Genomic DNA, 10873 nt, shown 5'->3' on the forward strand with positions numbered 1-10873 from the left:
TTGATCTGACGGTCGATATCCTGACGACCTCGTCGTATCTCGCAACTTCGAACTGCAACATTGACGCCGTACATGAATATTTGTTCTTGTTTTAACACTGAATGCTACAGCCTTTCAATCGTTGCAATGGAGTATCAAAGTGTTTTGTTTAGCAGATTGCACACATACAATTTAACTGAATGGCACACATAAAGATCAATATGTGCAATATTTATTGTCGTGAACACAAATAGATTTCATGAAATGTATAAAATGGAGGGGTTTTCATGAGAGTGCATGATATATTGATTTTCGTTTAATCGATATAACCATGATCGATCTTCGAATATCGCAATAGAAAGTGTAACAGTGATCTGGCTGTGAACAAAACTCTTGTCCAAGATTGCAAACGATTTATCCAAGACTTTCACTAAAAGCGCATTTTTGTCTTGGATGAATGACTGACAAAGTACTTTCATGTTTTGGAGAATGAAAGTGCAATGAAACACGTGACAAAATTCGACTTTGATCACTACGCACATCTCAAGAAAGATAGTTATAAGTATATACACGATTACAAAACCAGTTCTCATCATAAACCATTGAAAAAAGTGCATACCGTTCTATATCCGAATTCAATTTCTTTCGCCGAGGTCTATTTCCATACCGGTGGCAGTTGGGGATTTCCACTGAATAAGTTCCTACCTTGGTTGTTCGATGGGGACCAACTACCTTAAAGGACCACTTATTTACCTTACCGGTAGAAGGCAAGCGTAGAGTATGTTTCCCCATTACAACCCGTTAACTTCTAGTGTCGACTGACTATCATTTTATAGCTGTGATTTATCAGGTAGTTGGCACAAGCGGGAGGCAGATTTTGGATTCAAGACGCTGGAAGCGAGATATTGCATTAGTGGATGGCACCACCTCGTTTTTATCAATTTTACCCCCGGTCAAAAGTCCCATTTACACGGTGTGAATAGAGGAATAGTTTGGTTACCTCATCAACCGCTAACTTTAAACGAAGAATCAACCAAAGTTGCTTACAAGTTCATAGTTTTGACTTAAATAACTTGCATTGTAACAGGAAACAACCACCCCTGGAATGAAAAAGATACGTTGAAACAAAATTGAAATATTCCTTTTCAATCCATCGTTTGTAAAGACCAAATTGCCATATTATGGGGTCAAAGGTGGCCCGCAGAAGCCACATCGAAATGACAGAACGGGCCGAACGCGATATCTTCAGAGATCAGTGACGTATCAAACCATATCGAAGCCGGTTTAGCTAACCCGCCTCGTGTAAATACGATTTCATTCCACTACACGACACTAGAGATGTCAGGTCTGGTAACCATATCATCTCTCGAACTACCAAACTCTCTTCGTAATTGCTCCTCCTTGTAAGCACAAGTAAGTATACAAATAACATTGCTAACAATAATATCATCAGTACTGGTAATGTGAAGAGTGTAATAATGACTTCTCCTTTGTTTCTCATACTGATAATGTGAATGGCGAAATAAGGGTTTTTCCATTTCTTTTGATCAGTATTGAGCACTTTCAACTCTGTTCTGTTTTGCATCAAATGGTCAAATGTAATTATTTTGTCATGACTGGTTTATCACAACGATGTTGTAACGTCCGAATACCAAAAGCTTTCTCCTATTTCGCCGAATGTGGTACATTACAATTGCTTCTTTTGCATTGTCTTTGACAGTAATTTCATTTAAACAAAGCAACTCGTCGTCATTTTGTGGCAATTCTAGAAAATACGAGCCAGTGTCACACATTTACGATGCGACACTTTTTCGATCTGCTTTCGAATACCACCAAATTTAAACTAACCGTACCCCACATGTCCTGTGATGAACAGCAGTTTCCTCTCATGATAATAACTTCTTCTGCGGAGAATATAGATCACACTTCGTCTATGTATCATTTCTACTGCGTAAAGATTTGAAAATTATTCACCAAAACAGGCCACGAAGCCGTTGAAGACACCTTTCCCGGGCGATGACATCAAGAAACGTGATGAAAGGGAAAATGATTTATATTGATGATTCATCTGTCGCTTTCCCTTGAAATAGTATCCATTGAATAGATAGTTGATGATCGAGTAGATTGGAAACGTCCAACTAAGATTGAACAAGATTATGTGGTCAGTGTTATAAACCAGCAATTCATTCAAACCTGTTTCAGCATATTTTATTAATTTAATACATGAACATCCATGGTATTGATTGAAAGAGTGTATACGGCTTCCCTAAATAGGAGTATAAACCTCGTGTTGGCTGACAGTATTTGAAGGTTTTAGTCACAATACCCCACGAGTTTTGCTAACGAGAACCGGCACCCAAACTTCCTTAAGGACATAATATCAGCACAAAGCAAACAGACGTTATGATGAACATCAAAATAACAAAGAAGTACATCAGGAACGTGTCGATAATACGTGCAGCGACTGTCCATTCTAAACATCTTTGGTCATCTGTTCTAAATTGGTCTTCCTTCACGTATGGCAGAGGCCGATTCGTAATGTTAGTCTCTTTATTACCTTTGCGAGACCTGTCCATTGGCGATACCGATGTAGCTGTAGGAGAGGACGTGAAATTACGTGGAATGACCGCCGTGTTCCTAGTGATCTTTGCAAGGTCGCGGATTATCCTCTTGACCATTGGGGATATTTCTCTATCTGCGGGCGTGTAGAACACTTTCAGAACCAGCACGATCAGGACGATCGAGGCGGCAGACATAGCGGTCAGTGCCGTCAAATAGATAACTGGAATTGAGAAAAAACATGTGATATATCAAGGGAGATTGGTCGTGTCAGTGGCTAAGCGGTCATAGAGCACTAGGATAATCATCAGGAGGCCGTTCGGCTCTCTGTTTGCTTTGGTGACCTTTAATAGCACGGCACGTAACGCTATTAAAATTGGTTCAACTTTCGAACGAAATGTAGAACACTGTCAGGTTCCTCACATGCGCTGCCTATCCAAGTAGCATAATCAGGCCGGGGCAAAGTCTTTGTGAGAATGCCCCCATGCTTGATTTAAAACAAAATGAACGGCAAGGGTTGCTGGATAGGCCACGATACAGTATGTCACAAAGAAATCGAACCCATGAACAACAAGCAATACATCACCGCACCCAAGCACTACATCCACTCAAACATGTCAAAAAAGAGTCGAACCGTTCACCCACTGCACCATACCCTATATATACTTCCGAAAGAGGAGTACCTCGGTAGTTTTATCATTTCTCTGCAAGGTTCGCCACTCACGCATATTGATACTCTGAACTACATCCTAAACGAAGCTAGGCCATGAGAAGGGGGCCCCCTGTTCGTCAGCAGCAAAATGACATAATGCTTTTCAGTCATTGATCGGAGATTCTTGGACGCTGGTGATTGATCACAGTTGTTTGCCAGAAATCATCTTAAACTCTAATCATAAGGTTATTCCTTTTTCCTCGCACAAGCGTGAAAAGCTTTGATGTTCTGCAAAACAGATGAGGCCTCTGTCGGGGACTTCAGGTAACTTAATCTGTCCAACTTGGCTCTTAGCCACAGCCTCTCTTAAATCAATACAATGAGCACTGTCATATGACAAATCCCACTAGCCAGATGACCGATTGACCTAGCCGGTTTCATGATCCGCAACCCATTTAGTAGTATTCCAAGTGCATTGGTCACGTGTGACCAAATTGACAAATCCCACTGGTCAGATGACCGATTGACCTAGCCGGTTTCATGATCCGCTTACTAAACAAGTACATTTGTATTCAATTCACTATACAAATTGGTTGATTAGTCACATATGATATTGGTCCTGGCCGAACTAAGTTGGTCAACCTGACCAACTTACGTTGTGGCACCTTACTGTGAGATAGGACCTTCAATACCTCACTATAATCTTTTAAGAAATTTCGACCAGATGGATCTACCTATAATTTGAATCATACGTGCCGATACATTTTAGCCGAAATCAGTCTGCTACCAAATTCTAGTTTCACCATTGTTACACATTTGGTGTCTTATCTAGTAGCAGATAGTTGACCAAATTCCTACCATAGCGACATTATAATCATGAATTGAGAAATGTTTTTTCTTTTTTCGAAAAAAATCATCATTAAGAGGATAATTTAAAAACTTACAAAACATCAATTGAGATTATTACTGACAGGTAGGATCGTTAAGAGAACCGTGAGAAAAGCTCAAGAGATTATTAGGTTTGTCACGCGTGAATTATATTGAAACCTAATGATCATACCTCTAAGCTATCTCTAAGCGCACATCACCATCAGTATGTCCCCGTGGTCTATGAATTAAAAATGGTTTTCGCCAACGCTATTTATTTGTCACTGATGGTCCATTACTCCCAGCCACTAAAAAACAAACAAGGCAATAATCTACCAACGGATATTTCTTTATCGTGCCAAATGTTGTGGAATTGCAGTATCAAAATACTACATGAAATCACTTTCATCTGAAGCTCATCCAGCTACATATAAAGAGCAGACTTATGCTGCCCAGCTCAGTATCCAGAGCATAACACAAAACTTGAGATTTCAGCTCTGGTCGCCATATCATCCTATTTTTCATGCATGTTAGTTTAACGTTTAATAAATATAGATATAACAGCTAATGTTGTCTTCCTCAGGCGATAAATTGACATTAAGCTTCTGCCATTCCACTCGGTGACACGATTAATACCCTAAACTGGAGATGTCAGCTCTGGTAGCCATATCATCCCTCGAACTACCAAACTCTCTTTGTAATTGCTCCGCCTTGTAAACAGAAGTATACATTTCACTTTCCTAACAATAATATCATCAGTACTGGTAATGTGAAGAGTGAAATCATGACTTGTCCTTGGTTTCTGCTCTGTATTGAGCACTTTCAACTCTGTTCCGTTTTGCATCAAATGGTCAAATGTGTTTACTTTGTCATGACTGTATTTTATTATAACGATGTTGTAACGTCCGAATACCAGAAGCTTCTTCCTATTTCGCCGCATGTGGTACATCACAAATGCTTCTTTTGCAGTGCCCTTGACTGTTATTTCATTTAAACAAAGCAACTCGTCATCTTTTCGTGGCAATTCTAAGGTATATGAGCCAGCGTCATGCCCATTATTAACATTTACGATGCGGATCGTTTTTGATCTTGATTTAAATACCGCTAAATTTCCCCGAAGAAATTTAACCTTATCGTTTGCAAAATGTCCTGTGATGAACAGCAGCTTCCTCTCATGATAAAAACGTCTTCTACGGAAAATATAGACCACACTTCTTCTATGTCTCATTTCTACTATGTACAAATTTGAAAATTCATCAAAACAGGTCACGAAGCCGTTGAAGACACCTTTCCCGGGCGATGGCATCCAGAAACGCGATGAAAGGGAAAATGATTTGTATTGATTATTCATCTGTCGCTTTCCCTCGAAACAGTATCCATTGAAGATATAATAAATGATCGAGTATATTGGAAATGTCCACTAAGATTGAACAAGATTATGAGGTCAGTGTAATAAAACAGCAATTTATTCTAACCTGTTTCAACACATTTCATCAGTACATGGTATCAATTTTTCTACAAATTTTCCAATATAGAATAATTACATTTGGCCTGAAAAGGAATTAGAGGTATTGGTTGTCTCACCAAAACCGCGAGGGTGGAGTTAAAATGTAGACCAAAACCGAGGTGTAGCCGAGGACTTTGCAAGCATTTCAACCGGCGCGGATTTGGTGAGACAATCAATACCGACAGATAGGCATCAATTTCTATTCTACAACATCTCAAATTAAATAGCGAATAATGTGGTTTTAAATGCTTCTAGGATGCTTCCATATTTTGCACCAACCCAAGTGGTATTGGTAACATTTACACTGTAAAGTGCGGTTCATTCAATTTATTCTCACCTGTTTCAAGCCATTTTATCAATACATGGTATCAATTTTCTACACATTTTCCATCATAGAATAATCACACTTTGCCTTGAAAAGAATTGATACCAAACTGGAGGTATTGTTTCTCTCACCAAAACCGCGAGGGTGGTCAACTTGACCAACCTATATTGCAGTATCTTACTGTGACGTCATAGGACCTTCACTTTAAGAAATTGTGATCAGATGGATCTACACGTATTTTCAATTATACATGTCGATACATTTTACCTGACATCAGTGATAATACGCAATTCTTGTTTCACTATTGTCATACAACGTTGGTAGTGGGGACCAATTTAGGTCTAGTAGCGAATATTTGAGCTTGAGACAATTCCTATACCACAGCCACATTATGATGGTGATTTGAGAAAAGGTTTTTCTTGATTAAAAAGAGAATAATTCAAAAACTTGCAATACGTCAGTTAAGATTATTACTGACAGGTAGGCATGAGGAGAGAACCGTGAGAAAAGCTTAAGAAATTATTAGGTTTAGACATAATTTCATATGAAATATTACAAATATCTATCATGTATTTTGTATTGATATTCTCATCTTGATTAATGTTTCTGCTAAGTTTCCGCACATTCAGCTAAATCGGCATGCCCAATTTATTGAGGTTAATATTTGATTAAAAAATCAGGCCTAATTGGTTGGTCTCATTTGCATTAATTTGTCATTGCACGGATGTAATGCTCTCCATCCATGTTCATGGAAATTGATTGGCTGTGAAATGAAGCAGAGCAATGTCACCGTAACCCACTCGGTCTATGAAGTTTAAAGGGTTTTAGTCCGTGCGTCTCATATGTCACAAATGTTCCAAGACGTCCACTGGCAATCAACGCCAAGCCATCTTGAACTTTGCTCAGAACACTAACCGATATTTCCTCATCGTGCCAAATGTTATGTAATCGTGGTATTCCAACAGATATAACCACTAATGTTGTCTTCCTCAGGCGACAAATTGACAAGAGGCTTCTGCCATTCCACTCGATGTCACGATTAATACCCCAAACTGGAGATGTCAGCTCTGGTAGCCATATCATCCCTCGAACTACCAAACTCTCTTTGTAATTGCTCCTCCTTGTAAACAGAAGTATACATTTCACATTCCTAACAATAATATCATCAGTACTGGTAATGTGAAGAGTGAAATAATGACTTGTCCTTGATTTCTGATCTGTATTGAACACTTTCAACTCTGTTCCGTTTTGCATCAAATGGTCAAATGTATTTACTCTGTCATGACTTTGTTTTATTATAACGATGTTGTAACGTCCGAATACCAGAAGCTTCTTCCTATTTCGCCGTATGTGGTACATCACAAATGCTTCTTTTGCAGTGCCCTTGACTGTTATTTCATTTAAACAAAGCAGCTCGTCATCTTTTCGTGGCAATTCTAAGGTATATGAGCCAGCGTTATGCCCATTTTTAGCATTTATGATGCGGCTCTTTTTCGATCTTAATTTAAATACCGCTAAATTTCCAAGAAGGAATTTAACCTTATCGTGTGCAAAATGTCCTGTGATGAACAGCAGCTTCCTCTTATGATAATAACGTCTTCTACGGAAAATATAGACCACACTTCTTCGATGTCTCATTTCTACCACGTAAAAATTTGAAAATTCATCAAAACAGGCCTCGAAGCCGTTGAAGACACCTTTCCCGGGAGATGACATCCAGAAACGCGATGAAAGGGAAAACGTTTCGTATTGATGATTCATCTGACGCTTTCCCTTGAAACAGTATCCATTGAAGAGATAATAAATGATCGAGTATATTGGAAACGTCCAACTAAGATTTAACAAGATTATGAGGTCAGTGTAATAAGCCAGCAATTCATTCAAACCTGTTTTAACACATTTTATCAGTACATGGTGTCAATTTTCTACAAATTTTTCATAAAAAAATAATTACATTTGGCCTTAAAAGGAATTGGAGGTATTGGTTGTCTCACCAAAACCGCGAGGGTGGAGTTAAAATGTAGACTAAAACCGAGGTGTAGCCGAGGATTTTGCAAGCATTTTTACTCAACCGGCGCGGATTTGGTGAGACAATCAATACCGACAGAAAGGCATCAATTTCTATTCTCAAACATCTCAAATTAAATAGCGCATAATTTGGTTTTAGATGCTTCTTGAATGCTTCCATATTTTGCACCAACCCAATTCGTATTAGTAACCTTTGCACTGTAAAGTGCGGTTCATTCTAAATTCAGGTGTTTTAGAATACTTAGCATGAACCGTGATAACCTCTATAGTCTGTATAGGGTCTGACGTTTTAGGGTTCATATTTGCCCCTTTTAAAAAAAGTGAATTTAGACCCGGTGTAAAAGGAATGGACATCCTAGGAATGCAGGACCTTACAATAGCTGTGTATTGTCAACGGATGTGGTAAATGGTTTTGTTAGGGTTAGCTACATAATCTTCAACAAAGGAACTTGGCGACTCTATTCACTTTAACAAAAGGACCGGACTTAGATTCCTTTTACACGTAAAAGAAATGCAAGTCCCCCCGTAATCTGAGTCCGGTCCTTTTGTTATTAAAGTGAATAGAGTCGCCGAGTTTCTTTGTTGAGGATTATGTAACTAACCTTAACCAAACCATTAACCACATTCGTTGACAATACACAGCTATTGTATGAGGTCCTGCATTCCTAGGATGTCCATTCGTTTAACACCGGGAGTTGATTTTAAGGCCATGGCTGGTTGCACAGTTAATTGCGCCCTCCAAGAAATTCATTTCATGAACCACATAATGACTTTTATCGGGTGTCCAATGAAAATTTTACGTGAATGCAACCAAACCTATTGTTTTACAGTGGCGAAGAGGGCGACGCGCTGGCATTCTGCTCTTCTGCAGTCTCACATGAAGTATCTAGTTGGCTCTATCTTTCTGGGACCTCTCACTGTAGCCAATTAGCCAAAAAGTATTTACCTTTTTTCTCATGATTTTAGTAATTAAACCATTCGTAAACTTCAACTGACAACACCGACCCAGGAAGAAGCAAGTGTTAGTTTTGCCTTGCTTCTTAAAACTGAACCCGGCTACTAGATCGTGATGTGAGCAGCTTATAGAGCAGTGTAGTCGTGACCTCGGGTCTAACCAGACACTGTTTTGTTGGTATATAAAACCGATCTCAGCGTCATTTGAAAGTGGCGCAAATATCACAGCGAAGTCCGTACTTCTTATTGAGCTTATGAGGCACGTAATTGCCGTGATGAAAAATAAATCAAATCTTCGCAATACTGGAAGTTCAGTTGACAATGAATCTATCATCATTTTGTTGGTGTTTTCCACTTCTAGCAGTTGAGCTGATGCAAGGACCTGCGAAACTTCAAGGAGCGTTTATAGCGAAGCTTCTAAAATCATTGGTCGATCGAATTCGAAAAGTGTCAAAATCGCCAGACTAAAGCAGAAAATCAATATTTTTTGGAATTATTTTGATAGTCCTGTGCGCCTTGTACTTGCTGTGAGACGATATTGTCCAATCTATCTTTTTCGTCACTCTGGACCATTGATATGTTATTGATTCAAACCAGAAACTCATTACATTTATCTTGCTTCACCGTAGAGAATTAAAGTTTGCATGCACAATACTCAGGTCAAATATACGGTTGGCCTGAGTTAGGTTATTAGTGAGTTTCCGCATTGCTCACGAACAACGATTACGATTACGATTTCTTTGTGATTGAACAGATTACATGCACTCATACAAAGAATTCGTAATCGTAATCGTTGTTCGTGAGCAATGCGGAAACTCACTATTGTTTGTGCCGCTCCCATCTTGATATATCCAAATATGGTTGGAAACTCTTCCATATACTTGGTGTCCATGCGGATATTTCGTTTCTTACCATTGTATATAAGATGTATAAAACAGTTCTTACTATTAACGTCCTAAATATCATTCATTGTTTTTGTTTAAATCGTATTCCTTTGCTCCTGCCAATAATCCTTTGAACTATATCACAACATAGCAAGAATCAGCTGTTGTTGCACTCTCAAGGCATATCATTGAGCTTCAACTCTAAACGTTGCTCGAGTGTTACGAAGTTTCAGGTCCTTATCTCTCCCATTCAATCATACGGAACATCATGTACGTCCCCTCCCAGTAATAGATTGATGAGCACTATTTTTTTTAAATTACAATTCTTTTACACGTACAAACTTTTGCGTCAATGTTGGTTGAAAAAACAACTTTTCTGATTATTGTATATTTATATTTGTTTACAGCCACCCTTGAAAGGAGGGAACTTACAATCGACCCCGCCTACAGTCACTTTGACAAAAATGAAATCAAAACAGGCAAGGTTGACCAAATGTCGTGACGAAAAGAAAACAAGCGACTAATAGTAGCCTACTTCGACGACTCGCCACTGATCTTCATGTTGATAGCTGCTATAGGGCTCCCTCCAACGTCCTAAGGTGAGGGCACCTAGTTTTACTGTTATTTGGACCATATGTTTTATTTGTATTTTCATCACTGTTGTTTTACTATGTATATAATTTTATGTTGGTGCTCAATAAAGTTTTTGAAATTGAAATTGAAATTGAAATACGTCGACCAACTCAGGATATGAAAAAAATAAGTCCACCAACTCAAGATAGGTAAGAAAAACGTCTACCAACTCAAGATAGGTAAGAAATACTTCTACCAACTCAAGAGAGGTGAGAAATACGTCTACCAACTCAAGATAGGTAAGAAATACGTCTACCAACTCAAGATAGGTAAGAAATACGTCTACCAATTGAAGATATGTAAGAAATACATCCACCAACTCAAGATAGGTAAGAAATACGTCCACTAACTCAAGATAGGTAAGAAATACGTCCACCAACTCAAGATAGATAAGAAATACGTCAACCAACTCAAGATAGGTAAAAATACGTCCTCCAACTCAAGATAGGTAAGAAATACGTCTCCAAACTCAAGATAGGTCAGAA

Source organism: Lineus longissimus, chromosome 1 (assembly GCF_910592395.1).
Source record: "Lineus longissimus chromosome 1, tnLinLong1.2, whole genome shotgun sequence".
NCBI classification, from domain to species: Eukaryota; Metazoa; Nemertea; class Pilidiophora; order Heteronemertea; family Lineidae; genus Lineus; species Lineus longissimus.